The sequence below is a fragment of the Lonchura striata genome, chromosome 10 (assembly GCF_050655825.1).
Source record: "Lonchura striata isolate lonStrDom1 chromosome 10, ASM5065582v1, whole genome shotgun sequence".
Classification (NCBI taxonomy): Eukaryota; Metazoa; Chordata; class Aves; order Passeriformes; family Estrildidae; genus Lonchura; species Lonchura striata.
In genome coordinates, this window is record NC_140712.1 from 5,807,039 (window position 1) to 5,829,440 (window position 22,402).

Sequence of the window (22,402 nt, forward strand, 5' to 3'; positions counted from 1 at the left end):
ACTTCCCTGGGGGCAAAGAGCCTGGTCACTGGAAGAAATCTTCCACAGGGGTACCCACAGCTCTGATGGAGCCCAAATCTCATGTTTCAGCCTTAAGATGTTGTCCTCTCTGCTACCCAGCTGGCAGCAATGAGCAATGAGCCAGAGAACCCTGCTCAGAGGTTCCAGGAAACCAGCAAAGCAAACCAGCCAAAAAGCCCTGAGGATGCAGATTCCATTGCTCACTGATACCTCATTTGAAGGCATTATATCCTGAACTTCAATGAAAGCCATGTAAAATAATAATAATAATAATAATAATAATAATAATAATAATAATAATAATAATAATAATAATAACAACAACATCAGGTGTTCAAATTGAAAATGGGATGCTATTTCTTTGCTCATCTCTGCTGTGATCTCTTGTTGATCTCCAAGTGGAAGCCATACTTGTGCCAGACATCTGGAAGCAAGACTTCTGGCAATTTGCCACAAAAACCCATACAGGAACTAGAAATCACAGGCAACAGAATGCATTTTCAGTCCTACCGGGAAGACCAAGGCAGGCAGAAACAGAAAGTGAGGAAGGAAGGAAAAAGCACCTGCTCACGTTCCCTACCCCAGTCTGAGCAGCGTGGGGCAGGCACCTCCAGAGCAGAGGCGTGTGGCAGCCCTGGAGTGCACGGGGCACCAGCAGGGACTCCACAAAGGCTTCTCAAGCCCACAAGGGAAAAGCATGGGAGCTTTTACACATGACATGAGACTTTCAGCCTGGCCTGCTCACAGCAGGCGGCTGGAGGGTTTGCTGCTGGATCTGAGCACAAGGAGATGGCTGCGCGCGAAGGATTCGCAGCCATGTCCTCAAGCAGCCCTTGCTGCCCCCACGGCTCCGTTCCCAATCTCCCAGAGCCACCACCATGGCATGCAGGGCTGGGAGATGCTCTGCAGGCGGGCAGCCATGGGAGCTGGCGCTCATCCTTCCTACCCAGCTCCGTCCCAAGCAAGACAGTGGAATTAAGCGCAAGTTATAATTAAGACTGGATGTTTGAAGAGAAACATAATCTCCGTTCCGTGGGATTCGCCGGCACAACAGTAATTAACGTCTCATTAACATTCGCCTAATTAAGCAGTTTATGAAAGTGGATAGATTTGCATACTGCTCCACTTCAGCTTCAATGCATCCAGTTATATCCAGGCACCAGAATTAACCCTTCCAGGGCATTTCCAACCAAGTTCCCAACCCTGCAAGTCTTCCCAGCCTCTCCCTCTGAGGACACAAGCTGCTGTCACTGCACATCTCACTGCACAGTGCTACGCAAAACCTGGTAAAACATCTCTCCATCACCTCTTTTCTAGCCAAACTCCTCCTTCCTATTACCTCTTTTCCAGCCAAACTACTCTTTTCCCATCCTAAACTACTCCAACTTTCCCCATTGGTTATCTGTTTTTAAATTCCTCAACTGGCTTCAACACTTTCCCCTAAGGCCTCAACACATTCATAAGGAAGCAAAGAAGATTTGTAAGAGTTTCTGAGGATAGGGAGAAATGTCTCCTAAAACATTTCATGCTATACTCATTCCCAAATGTTCTTTAATGTTTAAAAACAATGACTTCAAGATTAAAGAGATGCTCTGAATTCTGAACACCAGTTTAAAAGCAGGATGCAACAGGGGCTTCCAAAAGGGTTTTACCATAGGGAATATGTTCCCACTCTTTGAGAGTCCTCCTGTCATTGAGAGGAAAGGCAAACCAGCAAATGCAGTGACAACACCCAGATGATGTCCTGTCCCTCTCGGGGACAGCAGGACACAATTCCCAATGGATCCTGGAGCAGCCCATCAAACAAGACACATCACACATGCATCCCCTTGGCAATAAGTCACTTGAACTGCTGGACAGAACATTTTCCACTGCTAATACTGGCTTTCTCTTCTGGTGTTGGATTAGTAAAGCTGCTGCATCCATCATACGCTTAAGAAGACCATGTGGAAACCTGCCTTCCCGTGGGGCAGCTCCTGGGGGGCGAAAAATGAGCTCTCTAGTTAGTGGTTAATGCTTGGAGACCAGATGCAACTTTCCAGCAAATACAGTGGGAAAGAAAAATTCATGACACAGCCTTTCATTGAAAATCAATAAAGCCCAGACCTGCCTGTGATGTACACACTCAATTTATTCCTCGCTCAGCTCACTGCATCTTCACCACCAGCCCTCTCAGATCAGTCAGGTCCTTGCAGCAGGACACAGTGTCCCTGCCCACCTCTGGGTCATGGCACTGGTGTCACCAGAGCCACGTTAGTGTGCGGCTGTCACCTCCCCGAGCCTGGCAATCCCAGGCCCCTGGCTGGCTCCAGGCCATGCTCCTGTGGCTGTGATCCAGCCCCACAGCACCCCTCCCCACAAAATGTCCAGGAGCAACAGCCCAGCTGTGTCCAGTGGCAAAGGCAATTCCAAAGTTTCCTTCCATTTCCCAACAGGGTCCTACAGCTACAGCACAGTGCTGTGCCAGAGAGACACTCTGGATTTGCACTTGGAACACCTCTGTCTTGAAAACACTTCTTAATTTTCCCCTCTCTGCAGCAGCCAAGAAACCTTCCTGAAAGTGATGATGGAACAAGCCATCCTCCTGAGCCCAGCTAGGACATCCTCTAGTCCTGCCTTAGTCCTATCTACAGGAACCCTGTCATTTATCCTGTCCTGCCCCCCCCTTCCTCTCTGAGGAGGCTTTGAAATCCATGTGAGACACCCAAAATCCCTTCAGATTTAGGCGTTTAACTCTACCTTTAACCATTTTTTCTTCCTCCCTAAATCTCCCTGACAATGCAGAAAACAGTCCCAGAAAGGGGGGTAGGGAGGGGTCACGTCCCTGAGCTTTGCCCACCCCCAGCTAGTGGGAGACCTCAGAATTCTGGGGAAATGGAGAAACAGCTGCTCCTTTCTGATGCTGGGGTTGCATCCTACATCCCTCCTGCAGCCAAATCCTCACTGGATGCGGGAGAGCAGCTGAGGGATGCAGGCAGGGGAAATGCAGCACACCCTCCCCTCCCTCTCTCTAGCTCTGCCTCTCCTCCTGCACGGATCCCGCACTGCCACCCTCACCCAGAGCCACCACAGCAGGACCAAAGAGCCCCCAGACCGGGGGTGAGGGGTGATGCCAACCCAGCCCCACATGCCCCTTCGGCGCAGGGCCGGCCGTGCCCGGCTGTGAGCAGGGAGCTGAGGGGGATCTGGGGAGAGGGGCTGTCCCGCTGTGCTGGGGGCTCCAGCCGGGCTCTGCAGCACAGCCTGACCTACTTTCTCAGGCGGTACAGTCACACCAGCCGCAGCGGCAGCGCGGGGTTTCTTTTCTCCTCCGCCACATACACATGTCTTCTTAAAAACTGGCAGTGGGATCACGGTGGGGTCCCCCTCTGTGCCACCACCTCGAAGCGTTGGCTGTCCCCTCCCTCACCTCCAGCCAGTCCTGCTGCCTTTGAATGGGTGCCCTCCTTTCCCTACCCTTTCCCAAAAAATTCACGGCACATCTCAGCCAAGAGGAGGATTTATTGATCGTCTTATCTGTGTCTAATCCCAGCCAGAGCGCTGCGATAAATGAAGCTGGCTAAATAAAATGCCTTCCTGCAAGGTCTCTTTGAGAGCAGCTGCTGCTGGTGGGGTGCAAAGTGGGGAGCAGCCCCCAGGGTCCCCAGACACACCAGTGCAGGGAAGAGCAGTCCATGATGGCAAAGGCCTTGAAAGAAGGAGGAATGTGTTGTGAACACCCATCCAAAGCTGAGGACAGGGTGGGGCACAAACCAAACCCCAACTACCCCATCTAATCGATGGTAAGCAGTTTAAATGCTCTCTCACTGCAGTTCAGGGAGCCCTAATTCCAGGCATGACCTGAATCTCTTTAAAAAGAAAAGGGAGGGGAAGCTGGCAGGCAAGGAGTGGGGAAAGCCAGAAATGCCAGGGATGCTAATTTGTCCCTGTTTCCTCTCTGCAGAACAGCATCTGGGAGAAAAAGCACCTGCTAAAGAGAAGGGATCCCCGTGGAGCAGAGATCCGGAGGCGCGTGCTCGCAACAATCCCTATTAGCCAGCCTGGACTGGAAACGCTCGACACGAGAGCAGGATGACGGATGCTTCTGTCTTTGTGAGAGCAACCTGGGGTGCCAATGAGCACTGACAAACCAGCCCACCCCAGCACAAGGAGGGAGCAGGGGAGCTCAGCCCAAATGCGGTGTGGCTGTATCCAGGTCAGCTGGTGAGCCTGCTGAGAAGCACGGGCTATAAAAAGCACAGGCAAGATGCTGGGATCATCCCAGAGCAGCAAGGAAGAGGTGAGGATGGCCCTGCCCTCTAAATCAGCAGTGCCAGGGTGGCAATGGGCAGCAGATGATGGCACCAGCCACACAGGACAATGGGCAAGCACCCTTCTCCCTGGGACTTCCAAAGTAATGGTCCATGAGACAGCAGTGACTAAGAATTACTGCTGGCTCTCCAGAGGGAGATGGGGTGTGGAGGAAGGGGGACTGAGGTGGCCAACAATCAGGGCTGGCAGATGGAGAGATGCAGTTTGGCACCCCCAGCCCTAACTGAGCAAGCAGAGGTGAAATTGCCATCCCCTGCATCTTTCTGTGCTTGGTAAAAAGTGTTTGTGCTTCTTCAGCAGGGAGATGCCATGGGGAGCACCAGCCTGGAACCCCACTCTGCATGGAAGCACCAGCCTGAGACCCCATTCTGTATGGAAACAGATATCCTGGGTGCCCTGGAATGGGGACACATCCACAAGCATGTCATCTCAGCCTATTCCTGGACAAGGCACATGCATGTGGCCAAGAGCTTTCCTCTAGCTCAGCACAGCCCCAGATCCCCTACAGACAATGGACACAAGCAGGGCTGGCTACACTGGGCTTTCAGCTCAAGCTGTTCCCACCCTGCTGCTCTCCTGCCACCCAGTGTCATGACATTCCCTCTGCTCTCCTAAAGAGAATCACAAATCTGCCTGAAATCCCTCTTTGGAGGCCTGAGCTTTGCCAGACCCTCTGCCAAGCACCACAGACCAAAGGGTTAATGGGTGATGAGGAGAAAAGGCTTTGATGCCTGTTCCCCACTCCCCACCCCGTGTCCCCCTGCAACAGGACCTGTATGGGCAGCAGCCACTGCAGCCCTGCCCCCCAGCCCCGATTTCGGTAGAGCCTGGCAGGGCACACAGGGAGCTGTCAGGCCCTATCATGACTCACACAATCATTTCTCCCTTCAAGCCAGGAAAAAAAAAAAAACATAATAAAAAAAATCAGACAAACGTTTGAAAAACTGGAGATAAACAGAGGAGAGAGGAGATGGAGGCAGCTAATGAGGTCCCTGGCCCTGACAAGAGGTGCGAGGAGAGCACAGATGCTCCTTGGCCGGCAGCGATCCCACCTGCCGGGCACAAGGGGCACACAAGGGACAGCCCTTCCTGGCACAGCCCTGGCACGCCTGGCAGGCACCCGCGGGCAGCTCCGGGGAGCGTCCCCAGGGTGCCAAAGCAGCCAGCCCTGGGGCCAGGACCCCCGGCAGCCCTCGGGCGGTCTCTGCACAGCCACACACAGCACAGGGATGGCAGCATGCCCTGGCCCAGTGGAAACCTCACTGAGCTGCAATGAGCAGACCGGGGGCACTCCCACATTTATTTTTCTCCCCTTGCTCTATGCAACACCCATAAGCTTATAAATGCTCAGTCAGGAGGAAGTCAGAACCCTAAGCCTGTTCCCATGCAGACCCCCAGCTTCCCTATGACTTAGCCAACCCCTGCCCTAGGGACTGAAAAAGGAGAAAAGCAGAAAAATCTTGATTCTTATAGCCTAAAATCAAATGTGTCACCTCTGTAACAAATTGGCCTGCTTGCATGGCAGAAATTACTCTGTTAAAATATATATCCATATTATTCTTTTTGAGCTGCCTTTCCCAAATCTGTTCAAGAATGGGGAAGTTTTCAAGTCCCCATGGACAGCCAGTCTTTCTCCTCCCTTCCCAGCACCCAGCAAGGTAATTATCTACCAGGAGCCCCGGGCTGTGCCAGGGCTGGTTACACTGCTAATTAGTAGAAACAAGCCAGTCCCCCGGGGCACACCAGGTCCATCCCCATCTCTCTCTGCCTTCTTCCTCCTCCTCCTTCTCACCCTGGAGGACATAGCAGAGCATCTTGTATTTAGCACCAGGAGGGCCTTGTACTCCTCCCCTGGGTGCCAGAGGTGCAAAGGTACTCCTGTCCACCCAAGGGACAAGGGACAGAAGGACCCCCAAAACACCCATTGCCAAGAAGATGCTCCTTGCCATGAGGACACTGTGGAGAGCACTACTTCTACTGGTACCAAGAGACTTACTAAGTGCATAACTTAAAATCTGTTTCAGCCTCTTCTGGAGGGATACTTAAGAAGTGGAGCCTTCCCAAGAAGTCTTCTCTTCCCAAAATGAAAGGGAAAAAAGCTCTGATCTTGGAGGCATTTAAATCTCCCCACCCCACCCCTCCCCGGACTTCTCTAATTTCTGCTCCTCACTCGTTTCCCTGTCTCCTCACCAGGTAAAATTCACATTTAAATAAGCCATCGGCTTTGCCAGGAGAAGGGCAGAGCTGCACACTGCCAGAGTGAGTGCCAGGAGGCAGGAGCAGCACGGGAGGCAGGAGTAGAACGGGAGGCAGGAGTAGAACGGGAGGCAGGAGTGGCACAGGAGGCAGGAGCAGCACAGGAGGCAGGAGCAGCACAGGAGGCAGGAGTGGCACGGGAGGCAGGAGTGGCACGGGAGGCAGGAGTAGAACGGGAGGCAGGAGTGGCATGGGAGGCAGGAGTAGAACGGGAGGCAGGAGTAGAACGGGAGGCAGGAGTGGCATGGGAGGCAGGAGTGGCACGGGAGGCAGGAATAGAACGGGAGGCAGCCATGGGGAGCACTGGGACGATGCCCCTCGTGCACGTGATGCGTCGGGAGGAGCATCCCCCAGTGCCTGGCCCAGCGAGATGGGAGGGAGCAGTCAGAGCCCAGCCACCCTACCAGGTTGGCTTCAGGCTGCCAGGATGCCACACCATCATCCTCCTCGCCAGCAGCGCCAACGGGAGCTCGATGGGACGTGCAGATGGGCAGGTTCCCCACCCTTGGGTCACGGAGCGCACACCAGATCGCTGATCTGAGGAACGCGGACGGCAGCTCGGGCTCTCCAGATTTACACCCCTCCCTTCCTGATGCTTTGGTGCAAGACGTCCGAGACCCCACACCACCAAGAGCAGCAAGAACTGGGGCTGTTCTTCAGCATGTAAGCTGAGAACTAGCACTGAAAGCTCCCAACCTTCACAGCTGAAGCTACTTATCCAAATCTATACCAGGACTCAGAAAGGAACTCCAAATCATCACTCCAGGAGATCCAATACGCTACTGGACAGGTTGTCCTCCATCCCCCAGAGGTTCCCTGCTTGGGCTGGATATCCCACCCTGCCCCAGGGAGCCCTCAGCCAGCCAGTGCAAGCCCAGAGCTTGTGTGCTCCCAGCGTCCATCCCTGCCCACTGCCTGCTTGTTTCAGCTTCCCCAGGAGATGCAGAAGGGGATGAGGCTGGTCCTGCATACCAGGGTTTCCCCACATTAAGAAATCAGTGGGGCATCTCCTGCTATTAATGAGCAGCATCCCAGACAGCCCCTGGAAACACCAAAAGTGGATTGAGCACAGGACTCGTTCGCATCACCATGAGGAAGACAGGACTACCCCCCCACTAACCCCCCTCTCAATGCAAGACTCTGGGGCCCCCAAATTTGTGGAGCTCCTCAAAGGCTGCACCACCCAAGACGGACAGGAGGAACAGGCACTCACCCGGGCGCCGTTCCTGGGTAATTCAAGCTCCTCTTCCCATTCCCCCCACTCAACCAAGAGCGAGACCAGCTTGCAAGCCAGCACCCACTGCTCCACGCTCACCTGTGCTCTGCCCCTCCAGAGAGCGGCTTGGAGCTGCTCAGCCTTTGCAACAAACTCCCTTCCGCAGCAAGACATCAGCCTTTGGGTGCTGCCTGCCCCTTCCACGCGCTGGCTGCTCTGCCTGCCTTGGGGATTTTTTTCCTTTTTTCCCTTCCACCCCGTAGCGTTTTGAACGTGCAGATGCCCCAGCTTCTTAAAATTCAGCCTGGGGGCGTGGGAAGTGTTTTGGAACATGCCCAAGCTGTCTGCTCCGTGCGTGCGCGCTGCTAAAAACGATCCACCTACTGCCCCCATCTCCTGCACCGCTTGTCAGCGCCGCCGTGCCTTTCCAAAGATAAGCAAGTTTACACACGCAGCCTGGGAGCAAAGCCCTGGGAGCAATCCCATCGGGGCAGGGGGGCAGCTTCTCTGCTCAGGCACCAGGCAAAGCTTCCATGTAGGAGTGGACAAGGAGCAGGGTGCCAGGTCTAGTGGAAGGTGTCCCTGCCCATGCAAGGGTGGTGAAATGAGATCTTCAAGGTCCTTTCCAACACCAACCACTCCATGATTCTATGATGGACAGCCTTGTGAATAATGCCCTACCAGCCAGGCAGCAGTATCTCCATCCCCTCTGCATCATGGCGAGGATGGAGCACCACTGCTGGCACAGGGAGAACACGTGAAAAAAACCAATTTACTTGCTCTTGAAGGATGCAGCGGCAGGGGAACACAGCCACCCTCATTACCATGGGGGCAATGTCGTGGGCTGCATTATGAGCACATCTAGGACACCCAGCTCGGCGGCCCTGCCCGACAGCTGAGCATCCACGTGGCAGCACGGTCCAAGGGAGCGTAACGCATCTCCTCCCCAGCAATTCTCAAGGGCTCCACCAACAAATAATCCAGCTTCAGAGATTTGACAAATGAACCTGTAAAACATTGCTGGCAAAGCCCAGCTTGTCTGAGACACCAGCAGGCAGCTCTCACTGGGGCACCCAACCAAGGTAACGGAGCAAGGCCAGCACACACCAACTCAGAGCCTGGCTCCAGCCACCAGCATGTTTTTTAAAAAAAGGGTAGATAAACCACTGAGGTGGTTTGGGATTTGGCCAGGAGAGATGGGCTGAGCCCTCCTGCAACATGCACAGTGTACAATGAAGGCTCTACATCCCCAAGGGAAAAGGACAGCAGGGCCAGCTCCAGCCCAACAGCCTGGCTCTGGATTCAAACACAAGCTGCTCAGAATCAGTGACAAGGTAGCTTTTTCTTTTGCTTTTAAATCCCTCTGGCAATCTGGCCTTCAAGTGCTCATCAATCCGTTCAGGGCTGTCTCCCCCCCACCACATCACTGCTCTGCAAATTTGAGTGAAATTGATATTTTCCTATCAGAAACATGAATTTTCAAACACACAGAACATTGGATTTGAAAGCTGACTTTTGTTGGGAAGGTGCCTGTCTCTTTGTTCACAAAAGGGCTCATTTTTCCTGGAAAAGGGCCCAGATTTTGAGTGAAAGATCAATAACATGCAGAAAACGGGTCCTTTTATTTAATTGTGCCATGATACCAGAAAGAAAAGAAAGAATCCAATGCTGAGGCTGAATGACTTCAAAATATTTTGCATTTGTTTACCCTAGTGCAAAGCTGGAGCATCTATTCAGAGGAACTCAATGGGAAGGATGCAGCCTTTGGGGCTCCCCTAGAGCATCCCTTTATCACCTGCTGGTACCCCACTGGGACAGAATCCCTGGCACTGCTCCAGTCCAACCCCAGTCCATTTTTGGGAGTGTTATTAGAGATTTAATTGCTGCTTCCTCTGCCCTGCCTTGTCCAAAGAACTCACTTACCACAATGTTCATGGATGACCTTCTGCCTACACTAATTACGAGAAAGGGTGAATCAAACTTAAATTGCAATTACAGCCAGGGTGGGAGAATAAAGACAAAAAATAACATACACCACGAAGACACAGCATCCAAGATGCCGTGCAACAGTCATGACATGCTGCATCTTCCCCATCCATATGGGGGAAAACTAACACTTTGGCAAATTTATGAGGATGTGTGAAAGTGATTATATTCCTGAAAATATCTCAAGTGGAACGGCCTACCTGGCATATTTTGTTAGTCATGAAACACGCTCCTTCCACTGACTGTAGTTTGTGGCTTTCCATCTGCTTAAATACTTTAAATACCGAAACTTTCTTTTTTTCTTTTTTTTTCTTTTTTTTTTTTCCTAAGCTGAAATAGCATGCCAGCAGCAGAGTGCTGACTCAGGGGCACGGGATGAGGACATGCTTACCACCAGCAAAGGGATGCAGAAGATGCCATGCCACAAGGGCACAAGAGCAGAGGATTCACCAGGTTATAAGTCCTGCCCCTGGCCAAGAAATGCAAGAGGTCAGCTTGTGCTAATTAATTAACTGAATTAATTGAATTAGTGTCCAGCAAAGGAGCACCAAGAAAGAATATTATTTTGGGTCAAGTATGGACATGAGAGGGAAAAAGATAAAGGAAGGAAATTACACTAGTTGGCCATTTAAATTTCATTTTGCCAATAAAAAATAGACAACAGTTGTAAAGGTTACAGGTCACTGCTGCCAAGCCCAGATTTTAGCAAGATGGGGTTTATGGGCACTTGTTCCCGGGCAGTCGGCACCCTGATCCCCCCAGTTCCTCCTTTCATGGGGAGTGATGTCCCTTTTGTCCTGGCAGAGCTGGGAAAAGGCTCCAAGGCATCAAGGGGATCAAGGGCTGCTTCTCTCCTGCCCTCTCCTGCTCCTTAGTTACGAGTTTCTATTTTACAGCCCCAGCTGGAGTTTCTCTGGCCAAAGTGGTTGGAAGTGGGGTGGGCCTGTACAGGGATGCAGCCAGACCTCAGCACTGGTGCAGAGAAAACCCAGCCAAGATTCCCAGTGTCGAAAGAGATGTCCAAGGGACAGCACAGCAGCAGAGAAACATCCCCCAAAACATTTAGGTGCAAGCCCACTCCCACCAGGGAGGTGCCCCTAGATGTGCTGGAGGGTGGGCAGGTCCTGGCACAGGGTGCCCAGAGCAGCTGTGGCTGCCCCATCCCTGGCAGTGTCCAGGGCCACGTTGGACAGGGCTTGGAGCACCCTGGGACAGCAGAAAGTGTCCCTGCACATGGCAGGGGGTGGGACTGGATGAGTTTTGAGGTTCCTTCCAACCCAAACTGATTTTATGATTCTACTATTGTGTTCCCGGGGAAAACCTGGAATATCAACACTATGATTTATCCACAAAGGGATCATTTTGAGTCATCAAAGCAGTTATCTACTTGTTGCGTGAGGCAATGGCAAGTGTGCCCCTCAAAGCAACAGTGAACAGCACTCACGGTGTAACTACAGTGCAACTACTCTTTGCCTGATTACGGAGAATGATCAAAGTACGGGAGCATCGCGGCCGAATCACCTCCCCCGGGGCGTGCCGGCTGCGCAAGAGAAACCCAGCACAGGCACACATCCACGGGAGCAGAGACCAGTGGAATATGATGAGCATTTTCCCAAATGGCAATGAAAAGCTGAATATTAGGTGATTTGTGGCAGATTTGCTCCGAGAGAAAATCTCTCCTACCATAGCGGTAAGGTTTTCACAGCTCATTTGGCTTTTCATTTGCTGAACGGCTTTGTGCGCTTCTCCCTTCCAGGACAAGGCTTCATCATTTGTGTTTTCTAACAGGTTTGGGATATTTTTTTTTTTTTTTGCCTAGGAGAAAATCATCTTTCCTCCTGCTCTCTGTGAGCCTAATTCTGCATCTCCAGCTGACATTCAAGGGTTTTGGAGTTACTCTCTCTTTTCAGGGGGATAAATCATCTTGGAGGGCAGGGTTTTTTTTCAAGGTCCAGTACCTGGAGAAGGAGTTTCTCCTTCCAAATGCAGATAGTCCCTGAGAGAAATAATCCCATGGGAAATAATCCTGTACAAAGAGGGTTTATTGCATCTTTTCACAGGCTCTTTCTCACTGACAATTGATGAGTTCATAGCTACCAATATCCATTAGAGGGTTTATTTTATTTCTTGTTAGGAAATAAAAAAGGCAGAGCCTAAGAAGAGTAAAACCAGCCACAGAGACTGAAGACTGACAGGAGCTGCCTGGCAGACAGTGAGTGAAAATGCTCTGACAAGATGAAATGTTTTTTCTTTCATTGAAATCACTCCCTTTCCGAATGACTAATACACAGCTATCGCACCATGGATATTTCCAGAGTGATGAGATGTTTTTAAAATATCTCACTGTGCCTCAAAATATCTCACTCTGGCTCAATAGATCATCCAAAACACCACCCACGGAAATCATAAATAAATAGATACTACAGTGCTGTAAAAGAGCAGACTGGCCAGGGTCAGGGCAGCATCCTTCATCGAGGAGTTCAGTGAGGCCACTGAAGCCCTCCCCTCAGCACGTGGCTCCTGCAGCCAGGCTTTGTGGAGGTGGAGACACCGAGCCCTTGCAAATGGAGCTGGGCACCTCCTACTCTCCCAGCACCTTCACAGAGATGTCCTGTACAGCTCCTTGTTGACACAGATCACTCCCTGAATGAGCAAACTGGATGTAAGAGGCACAGTGGACTCCATGATCCATTTAACCGCCCGCACTCAACAGCACAGCGGAACACAGGTGACATTCTCTGGCACACGGGCCACCCCTGGAAATCCATCTGCCCTCTTGGGGACCCCACTGCCTACACAACAGCTTCAAACCTCAAGTTACAGCAACCAGAAACACTCCCTCCCACTCCCTACCCCAAACCACATTGCTCCCGTCAGGAAAGGGACACCCACACCCTGGGAACAGCTGGCGTTGGGTGACGTGCTGGAGGGGGTGACTGCCAGCCCAGCAGCCTCCACACCCCCTCACCCCGGGCAGCAGGGACCAGCCCAGCACAGCACCCGCTGCAGAGCCAGGAAAATCCCATTCTCCTGAAAAAGGGATTGAACCCAGCCAGGAAGCTCCTGCTCTCCTGACAAAGACTCCGAGGGATTGAACCCAGCCAGGAAGCTCCTGCTCTCCTGACAAAGACTCCGAGGGATTGAACCCAGCCAGGAAGCTCCTGCTCTCCTGACAAAGACTCCGAGGGATTGAACCCAGCCAGGAAGCTCCTGCTCTCCTGACAAAGACTCCGAGGGATTGAACCCAGCCAGGAAGCTCCTGCTCTCCTGACAAAGACTCCGAGGGATTGCAAGAACTGAATGGTTGCAAAGCTGCCCCCAGGCAGCTGATGTTTCACACATTTGGATGCACTTGCTCCAGGCTTGGAGAGGGGAAAAAGCAGCAAAATGGCAAGAAGAAATCACAAAGCAGGGCTGACATGCCTTGCACATGTTCCAATCATTTTGTGTGCAGAGAGGAACTCATGCCAGATCCCCATGCCATTGTCCTCCCTGAAGGGAAGAGACCAGAGTCCCATGCCAGGCTTGGATCTCCGTACAAGGACAACTCTGCTTGGTAATTCAAGCAAAACTCACAGAGAGCTGGGAGTGCAAACATATTTTTGAAAGCTCCCTGGATCCTGTACACACAGCTTAGATCCAGCCCAATGAGAGCTGTGACTCCCAAAACCTCAGCCCAGCCCAGCCTCAATTCACTCTGCAGACGTTGAGAGTCCTCTTCCCTAGGAATCAGGCATCACTCTATTTTGCTGATTGAAAGCTAAGAGAGCAAATCGTTTTGAAGAGCTGAAAATGGGCTCCTTTGCTTTTCTCAGCAAGATAAGAAAATGGTTCAGATCACCCAGGCTGTGCTGTTCCTAAGTTGTTTCCTCATTAGTGGCTTTTACTGAAGTACATTTTGAAACTTTGAGTGATGAAGCAGCTTTTCAGAACAGGAGTCAGAATATATCCTTTGGAAACCACGGACAATCTGATACTTGCAGTCTTCTTTTCAAAAGGGCTGAAGCTACTTGTTCAGCACAACAGGAATTGGTGGATTCTGTGGGTTCAAGGAAGGAAAACACCTTGCCACAGAAATTCAATCCTGCTGCTGAGGTACATGGGAGCATGGGAACCCAGCAGCAATGCAGCCTTACAGAGCTCTGCCAGCTCCTGTCCTTCCTATCAACTTCTGCTTGGTTTTTCCCTAAATTTCCCCATCTTCCCACTGGGAACAGGCAGCACTAAGAGGCTGCAGAGAGATGACAGAGATGTTGCAAAGGCAGGAGGGAGAAAGACAAGGCCCTGCATTTCCAATGAAGATAGCTCCAACATCTGTCCTCAGCCACAAATGTATTCACCCGCACAGACACACTCATCAGATGAGGCTCTAAAATATTTACTGCCCAAATATCAATCCTCATAAAGCGAGGCAGCCATTTGGGCTTGGGGAGGGGGAAGGAGACGGGGCGGGTTGTCAATAATGTCATAACCACGGGCAATTTTATGTATCTCTGGAAATGGCCAAGGAACACGCAGCTTGACAGATGTGCAAACGGGTAATGCAGGCTCCCTAGTTATGAGCATGAGGATGTCAAGAGGAATAGATGAGCAGTAATTCAAAGTATATTGGGCTTAGAGAAGTACATGGGCACCATAATGAATGCGGGATGGGCACTGCGGTGGAGGGAGGGCTGAAGGAGGATCAGGAGGGAGTGGGATGCTGGTCAGAGAATGCAGCCCCTGTAGTGCTTGAGAGTGACTGAAGGGACAGAGGACCAGGCTGGGCATTTGGTGGCCTGAGTTACCTATGCAGTAGCCATAGGGTGCTACTGCATCGAGGGATGGGTCAGCCTATCTGCTCCTGCCAGAGGCTGGACCAACTTCCAGGCTGCTTCTTCCTTCTTCACAGCTGCATCTCTACACAAACCTCTCCCACCATTGTGCCACCTTTCCTTTCCCTTACTCTGAAACTCAAAGTTTTAGCCAAATACCTATATATTTCACCAAGAGTCAAAAAAAAAAAAAAAAAAAAAAAAACCAAAAAACCTCACCAAGGAACCAAATTATGTTTCAAGGTTTGTCTCAGCAGAACTACAGCTTTTTTTTGGCTTCATCTCCAAACTAGAAAACAAACCCGACACCGCAGCAAGGGCTGCCGCCGCCCCCGGCGCCGCCTGCGAGGCGCAGGCACTGCTCACACCTCTGAGTGTGCCTCGCCCGGCATTTCCCCATCCCACCCCGGCGGGCTTTAAAAAGCAGCATCACACAGACGCACACCGCGCCCCCGGCCGCACGCTCCCGCCCCACAGCCACGAATCCCAGGCGCACGACAGCCACGGAGGCTGGCCGGCTTCCAGCATGAGGGGCTGCAAAGAACAAAGAATGGAAGAGCAATTTAACTAGGGATGGGATGCTGGGACTCTTCCGCTCAGGTGTTTGGTTTGCCGGAGGAGTGGGGCAGCGCGGTGCAAGGAGGACCATTAGCCAATCCCAAATGACCTCACTTGGCCAGCTCAGAACAGCGCACAGGGACATCGCGGCTCCACTCATTTTTCCATAAGATTCGCCTCCGTCAACATTTCTGGCAGTGAAATTCCCCCTCTCCCACGTCCTCCAATGCTCTTTGAAGGGACGCGATCATTGGCTGTGCTGGTGGAGCCACGCACACCCTTCCTCCCTCTCAGCTCCTGCGGAGAAGTTCATCATTTTTCCACACTCTGGTGCTTTTGGAGCTGGGGGGAATTACTCATGAAGGCAAGCAGGCACCCCACACACCAGCAATCACCATAAAGGTGGTTTTTCCTGTGGAAAAATCCATGAATCACTGTAAAAGTCAGTCAGGCTCAAAGCAAGCCACACTACTCACCATTGTTTATTAAAAAGAATTAATCACCAATCTTTTTCTTGGCCGAGTTTATGAAATATGACTTATCCCAACCATTCACTCTTAAGTTGTTACAATATCCAGCTGCAAACATCCTCTGTGTGTGCTCTGGCAGCCTTCCCCGTGGCTCACAAAGTGACACGCAATTCTGTTAGGTCAAATGACCAAAGACTGAAAAAGCTTGCATCTGAAGGAATATTTCCTACAAGTCCCAGGCCCCATATTTTCACTCTGGAGATATGCTGCTGGCACTGGTTCTTCCTGCGAATGCGTTGCACAGTGAAAAGTCCTGCTGTAGCTGAAGAGCCCTGGGGTGTTGCAGCCCTGGGCAAGGGGTGACACCCCGAGGAGGCCAGGGCACAGACAGAGTAGGAGCTGACACACCACACAGAGCACAGGTCCTCTGCCTTCCATGAAAAACACTGTCTGCCACCATCCCAACCAACCACACAGGTAGGTACCAGGATGGGGAGGCCGAAGGTGGCATCACACTGCATGGGCACAGCAGTTCTGACCCAGTGGTAACAAGTGAAAAAAAATCTCTTTTTCTTTCCAAAAAATGTCCTTGTTATAATTTCTTTCTCCTGTCGGCACCCTCCTGTGCACAAGAGCTTGGCCATGACATGGTGTAAGAGCAGGAAACTTCAATGCCCAGAGTTGCAAGAGCAGAAATGAGAGATAATTGCACTTCTTACAGCAGCACCAGCTTATCTTGGGGAAACTTTCCCTGCTAATGAGGCCATTCTGTTCATTCAGCAAGAGTTGAGAGGGCTGGTGCTGCTGCCAGCCCATCATGGGTGCAGGCAGAGGGCAGGTAGGGGTGGGAAAAGCAGCCCAGGAAACCATCCCCATGGTCCCAACCTCATCGCTTTGCAGCTTACTGGAACTCAGTTTTCCTCACCTGGCTTTAATTTATTTATCTTCTAAAACAACAACAACAAAAAAATAACATCCCACTATATCAGCTATTGCCTACTCTGCCTCCTCTTGCCTTTGGCTACATGCTGGTTTCAAGGCATCTCCTGGTAGAGCTGCACCTGCCATCCAGTCCTAGGCCTCTGCAAAGGATTTTCTTTCTGCATCGGTGCCCACACCCATACAGGTCCTGGGGAGCTGTGGCTGGCACTGCCAGGGGCAGCTGGGGACAAGCCTCTGTGTTGATGAGTGCCAGCTGCTGAGCCTGGGCTGCGGCAGCTGGAGGCAGAGGTAGCGATTTGTGTACTCACCTGGAAAGGCAGCCATCCTCTCATCCCTTGCAGAGCTGCTGAGAAACCAGCTCCTGGCTTTTTTCCTAGGAGTGTAACATCACCATACTCCAGCTACTAGGAGCAGATGCAAAATCCCCTCTCCCTTGAGTCCGGAGAACCCCATGGCAGGGGCAGAGGTGAGACAGCTCTGCAGGAGAGCCAGTTTCCAGGAAAAATGCTTGGAAAGTGGCAGTTGCAGCCAGATCAGATTGCATCTCTTGTTTTGAAGGGAACCATGGGACAGTGCCTGCAGTGTGGCTCTGCTTTGGCACATCCCAGGCTGAGCTGCCAGCACCAGCCTTGCTCCTCGTTGGCATGCCAGGCACATGCATCCAGTGGCATGGGGCTGTTCTTCCTGCAATCTGTGTACCCAAGCAGCAGCACCAGGAAGGCTTGGAGAAGTACAGCAAGAGTGGAGAAAAGGAGGGAAGGGAAATAAAATCACAGCTGAGCACAGCACCACAGCTTAGGCTGCAAAGCCAAGGCTGGCAGTGTTGCTCCAGCTGCCTGCACGACCCTGACAAGCTTCAGGGAGGAAGAGGAAAGCCTCCAGTGGCAGCTGTGTGTGCTAACAGGGACAGGGGAAGTCAGGCAGGGGACAGAGGGGTGGGTGCCATTTGGGATGTGCCACCCCAGCAACAGAGAACACCAGATGGATCAGGCTGCTTTTACCTCTGTCTCAGCCCCAGAAAGGCAACTCACAACCCACACCTTCTTCAGACAGCATTTTGTGGGTCTTGGGTTTGTTCCCATGGGAGCACATGTGTAGGAAGAGGTGAACACCTCATGTCACTCCTCTGGGACCCAGCACGGGGCAGCAGGAGCAGGAGTAGGCTCTGCCTGTGCTCCCCAGAGGGAAGGGCAGCCAGCCTTGTTCTGCCAGGCAGAAGACACTACCAACACAAAGGCAGGCCCCCGAGATCACAGCGTGTGTATCTTGAGAGCTCAGAATAAATATTTAAAGGTGGAGGGGGAAAAAACCTGCTTGTGTCAGTGAGCAAGTTCTTTGTCTTTGCTCTGGGATTTGAGACAGAGACAGAAGAATGACAAAGGAGACACAGGTTTCATCAAATCATGGGCACATCAGAAGCGATGGCTTTCAGATGCCGGCTTTGCTGCAAGACAAATTCTCTCCCAGCCAGATGCCTGACAACCCTGACAGCCCTCGAGGACTGCAGGTCTGTGTTCCCTCAGACACATGGGGTTGCAGTGAGCCCACGTTCTTACACCTCTCCACTCCAGCCAGGGATGAGAGACAGGCTGTTCCCTAAATCCCTTTCCAAGCCAGTAAGAGCTGGTCCTGACCTGTGGGAACATGTGACTCCTCCTTGCCCTGTCCTGCGAGGATGTACAAGGTGATGGGCTCTGCATCACAGTGCTGGACAAATGTTCCCAAATCCCTGTCCCCACAGCAGAGCTCTGCCAGAGGAACAAACCGTGGCTCAGCTTTCTCAATGCTTCACATGAGCGATGGCTGGGGGGAAGGATGGGAGGTGACAGCTCTGCTCAGCTCCCAACAGCCCTGTGCTGGGCCATCGCTCAGAGGCAGTGGCCAGAGCAGCCACAGAGAACGGGATGTTCTGTATCACAAGGCTGTCCTTAGGATGCTTTTATTTCCAGAGAGAGCTCATTAGTTCTGGTTGTGCAGGAGTTCAGGGTTTTTTTCTCCCTGTTACCAAGAGCTGGAAAACTCCACTGAATAACATCTCTGAGCACGGGTGGAACAAAGACAGGGCATGGCAGGGAGAGGAGCAACTAAACCAGAGATAATCAAAGCTATTGCTGCAGACTCACATCACTTACAATCTCCATCTCCTTTGCATTTCCCAGCTGGACTGGTGTCTGCTTGTTCAGCCCCACTCACCACTGTGCCAGGCCTGCAGGGCTTGGCTCTGCTTGGCTCCAAGGGGGAAGAAGATGCAGAGGAGAGTTTGAGATGGCATGAACTGGGCTCAAGGCAGCCCACTGGATCAGATGGGATGCCAGGAGCTAAAGGGACTTGCAAATTCACTAGGCAAGAAGAAAGGCTGTATCTCTGGCACTGCCACAAGAGGGGTTTAATACAGAGACATCCTACCCAGGCACACTCCAGCTGTGATGCCTTGCAGCTGCAGCTGGTTGGAGTAGTCTGGAGCAGCTGCCTCCTTACCAAGCCCTGGTGCTCCTCTCCCATCACCACACAGTTCAGCACACACTGCAGGAGATGCAGCCAAGGAATCACGTACCAACAGCAGGAGATAAGCCACCTTCCCAGATATGATCACAGGCCCCTTTATCTCCTTAACCCTTATGCATTCACTTATCCATCCCAGATCTATTCCTCCTTATCTAAATTCTCCTCCTGTTCATTCCCATCTCTCACCACGGTTGGTCTCAGAGCATCGAGGCCTCTCCAGAAGCATGGAGGCAGCGGGAGGGCCTGATGCCCCAGGCAGCCACTCACCACAGCTAATGGGATGGGCTCTGATTGACTGGCCCCGGTGATTGAAAGTTAATAAACTGTTAAAAGCAGCCCTATAAATCACCCATGCAGGAAGTGACCTGGACAGGAGGCCTAACGAGTTAGCAGAGGTTTTATTTAAAAGCCATTTGTCTGAGAAGTGCAACACAAAGAGTCAAATAACTCTTAGGAAAACAGCAGTGATGGAGCTACTGGGAGGATTAGAGCTGGCTGGATATTTATAGCCTGAGGATGTCAGTCTTCCCAGTGCTAACTGGCTTGTGCTTCCCAGCTGGAGCATCCCAGCTGATCCCAGCTCCAGGTAGGGAGCTCCCAAAGTGAACCAGGACAAGGCACACCACAGCTCTGAGTCATACTTTTAGTTCTCTGAGTTCACTGTGATTTTCTCACAGACCTCTCAAAACAGGAATCTCATGCCCATGTCCATCCTGGGATAAGCTGGTAGCATCCTCATTTTCCTCCAGGCCTCAGCTCCCCTGCCCATGTGTGGGATCACACATGAAGAAGCTGCGTTTCTCATATGCTACTGCACACAGCTGACATCTCTTGTTTGCATGGAGAAGCTTGACAATAAGAGGCCCCAAAAATCTCAAACTCCAAAACCACCCCAGAAATCATGGGGTTTTTTTGTTTCTAATCCTGATTTCCACTCCTCTTCCATGAATACTGATTTTCTACCCATGGGCAGGGCAGCTGGGCCACATCAGCCTCAGCCCCTCCTCACTCTCCACCTGTACTTTTTTGATTTTGAAAAAAACCCTATTGCCAAGTGCAAGGAGCAGACAAAGGTGTTTCCCTGCGAGAGGGACTTGGCCCCCTCCCAAATGCCCTGCCCCAGCCATTCCTTACTCTCCCATGGCAGGAAACCTTCAACACCCTAAAGGCCTTTTACAGTTGGAAGGAAAGGTGGCTCGTGCTTGGGAGGCCTCCAGAGCATCATTAAGAGGAAAATTATACACAGTTATCCTCAGAGGTACATCAGGGAAGCTGAGGCAGTCACAAGGCACCAGTCCCACCCAAGCCTGGTGCCTTGCAGCAGCAGAGTACTTTCTAAAACTATGAGCACATTCCAATGGGATACAGTCTGCAAGCAACAGGCTTCACCAGCAGCTACCCCGCCTTCAAAGTCACCTTTTAATTGCAAGAGATCTCACCCCCAAGCCAGCATCTTTCATCCCAGCAAGACGAGGGGGAGAGGAGTAGGTAGGAGATGCAAAGACACAGCAACAACCTGATTGCACTTGAATTTTCCAAGTGAAATTGGGTTGCCTTTGCTTTTCAGGGACATCCTTACCTTGGGAGGGATGCAGGAGGCTGGGTGCAGGTGCAGCCAGTTCTCCTGGCCAGCGATGAGCACCTTCCAGGGGAGCAGGGCAGCCTAAGAGTGCCGGGGGGCTGCGGCTGGGAGGCTGCTCCGGCGGCTCATGGCTCCCAGGCACAGGGGGCTGTGGGTGGGAAGGCACAGAAGGTGTCAGTCTGCAAACACACAGCCTCAAGCACACACCAAGAAAACCCAACCCCACAGCAAGGCTGACTTGAAAATTAGGAAGGTAAAGAACTTAATATATTGATATTTTTATGTATTGCTCTTATTTCCCCTGCTCCCCCATCATTAAAGTGAGCAAAGCAGTGGGATGTGCTTAGATCTGGACACTGAGCAGATGTGGCTACCTGAAGAGGTCCAGCACCCACTAAGGGGCTGCTGCCAGGCACAGGGTGATTCTTGGGAGCAGTTTCCCAGAGGGTGTTATGTGCTTCCAGCATCACTAGTGGGGAAGGAGAGAAGGCACAAGCTCACCTGGACAAGCAGCCCCTGGCCCGTGCTGATGCACACAGCCATGAGCATGGAAGGGATTGAACCCCCAGCACAAAAGGCCCAGCCAAAGGGTCTCACAAGACAAGGGGAGCTCTCTCCATTCCTCACTGGTCAAGGGGTTGCACTGGCACCTAGGAAATGCTAAGAGAAAGCAGATCCTTGACCCACTGATCTGTGATCACTACTCCCAAATTCAAAACTGAAAGGGAAGCGAGACTCTCTGCTGATGGAGGTGATACATCCACACATCCTCTAACCAGCTTCACCTTCGTATGCAACACTCTCCTCTCCAGCAAGAGTTTGATTTAATACATTTATTTAGTGGAGAGGTCCCCAAGGCAGAAATCACATTCTCTTTTTGCGTCTCAAACAGTTTTGAGCAGTCAGTGTTTAACAAATTAATAATAATGTGATGGCACTTTGAAAAATAGACTGTCCTGTCCTCAAAAAAGGGGCCACGTTTCCCAATTACTCCAAAGGGCACTGCTTCAGACCTCGCTGAGCAAATGGCATTTAGTTGCAGCCACCTTTTAAAGTCAATGATGTGATCCTGCTACGGCTGCAGTCACAGAACTGTTAGGGTTGAAAGGGACCTCTGGAGGTCACCTAGTCCAAGGCCCCTAATTAAAACAGACCCTTTAAAATTATTCAAGCACTATTACACATCTCCCAGATGACGGTATTAGTGAAAATACAATGAAATATTCCCCACCCGGCCTCAAGGAAGGTGAACAACGCCGGGGCGGGGGTCGGGCACAGCGGAGCGGAGCCCCCCGAGCCCGCAGGCGCCGCTGTCCCCCGCAGTGCCCATTGGTACCCAGGACCAAACTTCGGGCTGTGGGGGCCAAACCCATCCCCGCTGCTTCCCACCCACCCATCCACCGGTGACATCAAAGGCCACCACAGCTCATTCATCCCTGCAGGAACCCTTCCCATACTCACCCACGGAGGAAAAAGCAGCTGTGGGGTGCTCACCCATTCCCCCCATCCCGCAGCACACGCTGACCTGTGGGTGCAGTGTGGCAGTGTCCCTGTGCCCACGGGCTGGCCCTCACACCCACATGCACCATCCAGCGTGGGGCTCAGGCGTATCCCATCTCCACACTACACAGCGTGAGGGCAGGGGACAGGAGGGGTGGAAGCAAGTTTAAAAATACCTCTTAGGTATTTTTTAGCAGCCATCTCCTTCCCGAGGTCTGCCATTCTACCCCAAGTTGGCAGC

At 51.9% G+C, this 22,402-nt stretch overlaps 1 protein-coding gene across 3 annotated transcripts in view; it reads right to left on the minus strand.

Annotated features, from left to right (window-relative positions):
- LINGO1 (leucine rich repeat and Ig domain containing 1) overlaps positions 1-22,402 on the minus strand; it is a 199,029-nt gene that overhangs the window by 120,850 nt on the left and 55,777 nt on the right. For 2 of the 3 annotated variants that reach the window (XM_085588473.1, XM_085588472.1), the window contains one exon: positions 20,659-20,809. The gene's annotated coding sequence lies outside the window, so the exon portion shown is untranslated. Of the gene's footprint in view, positions 1-7,903; positions 8,129-20,658; positions 20,810-22,402 lie in introns of those variants that run through there. The other variant, XM_031505768.3, reaches the window with a different exon arrangement.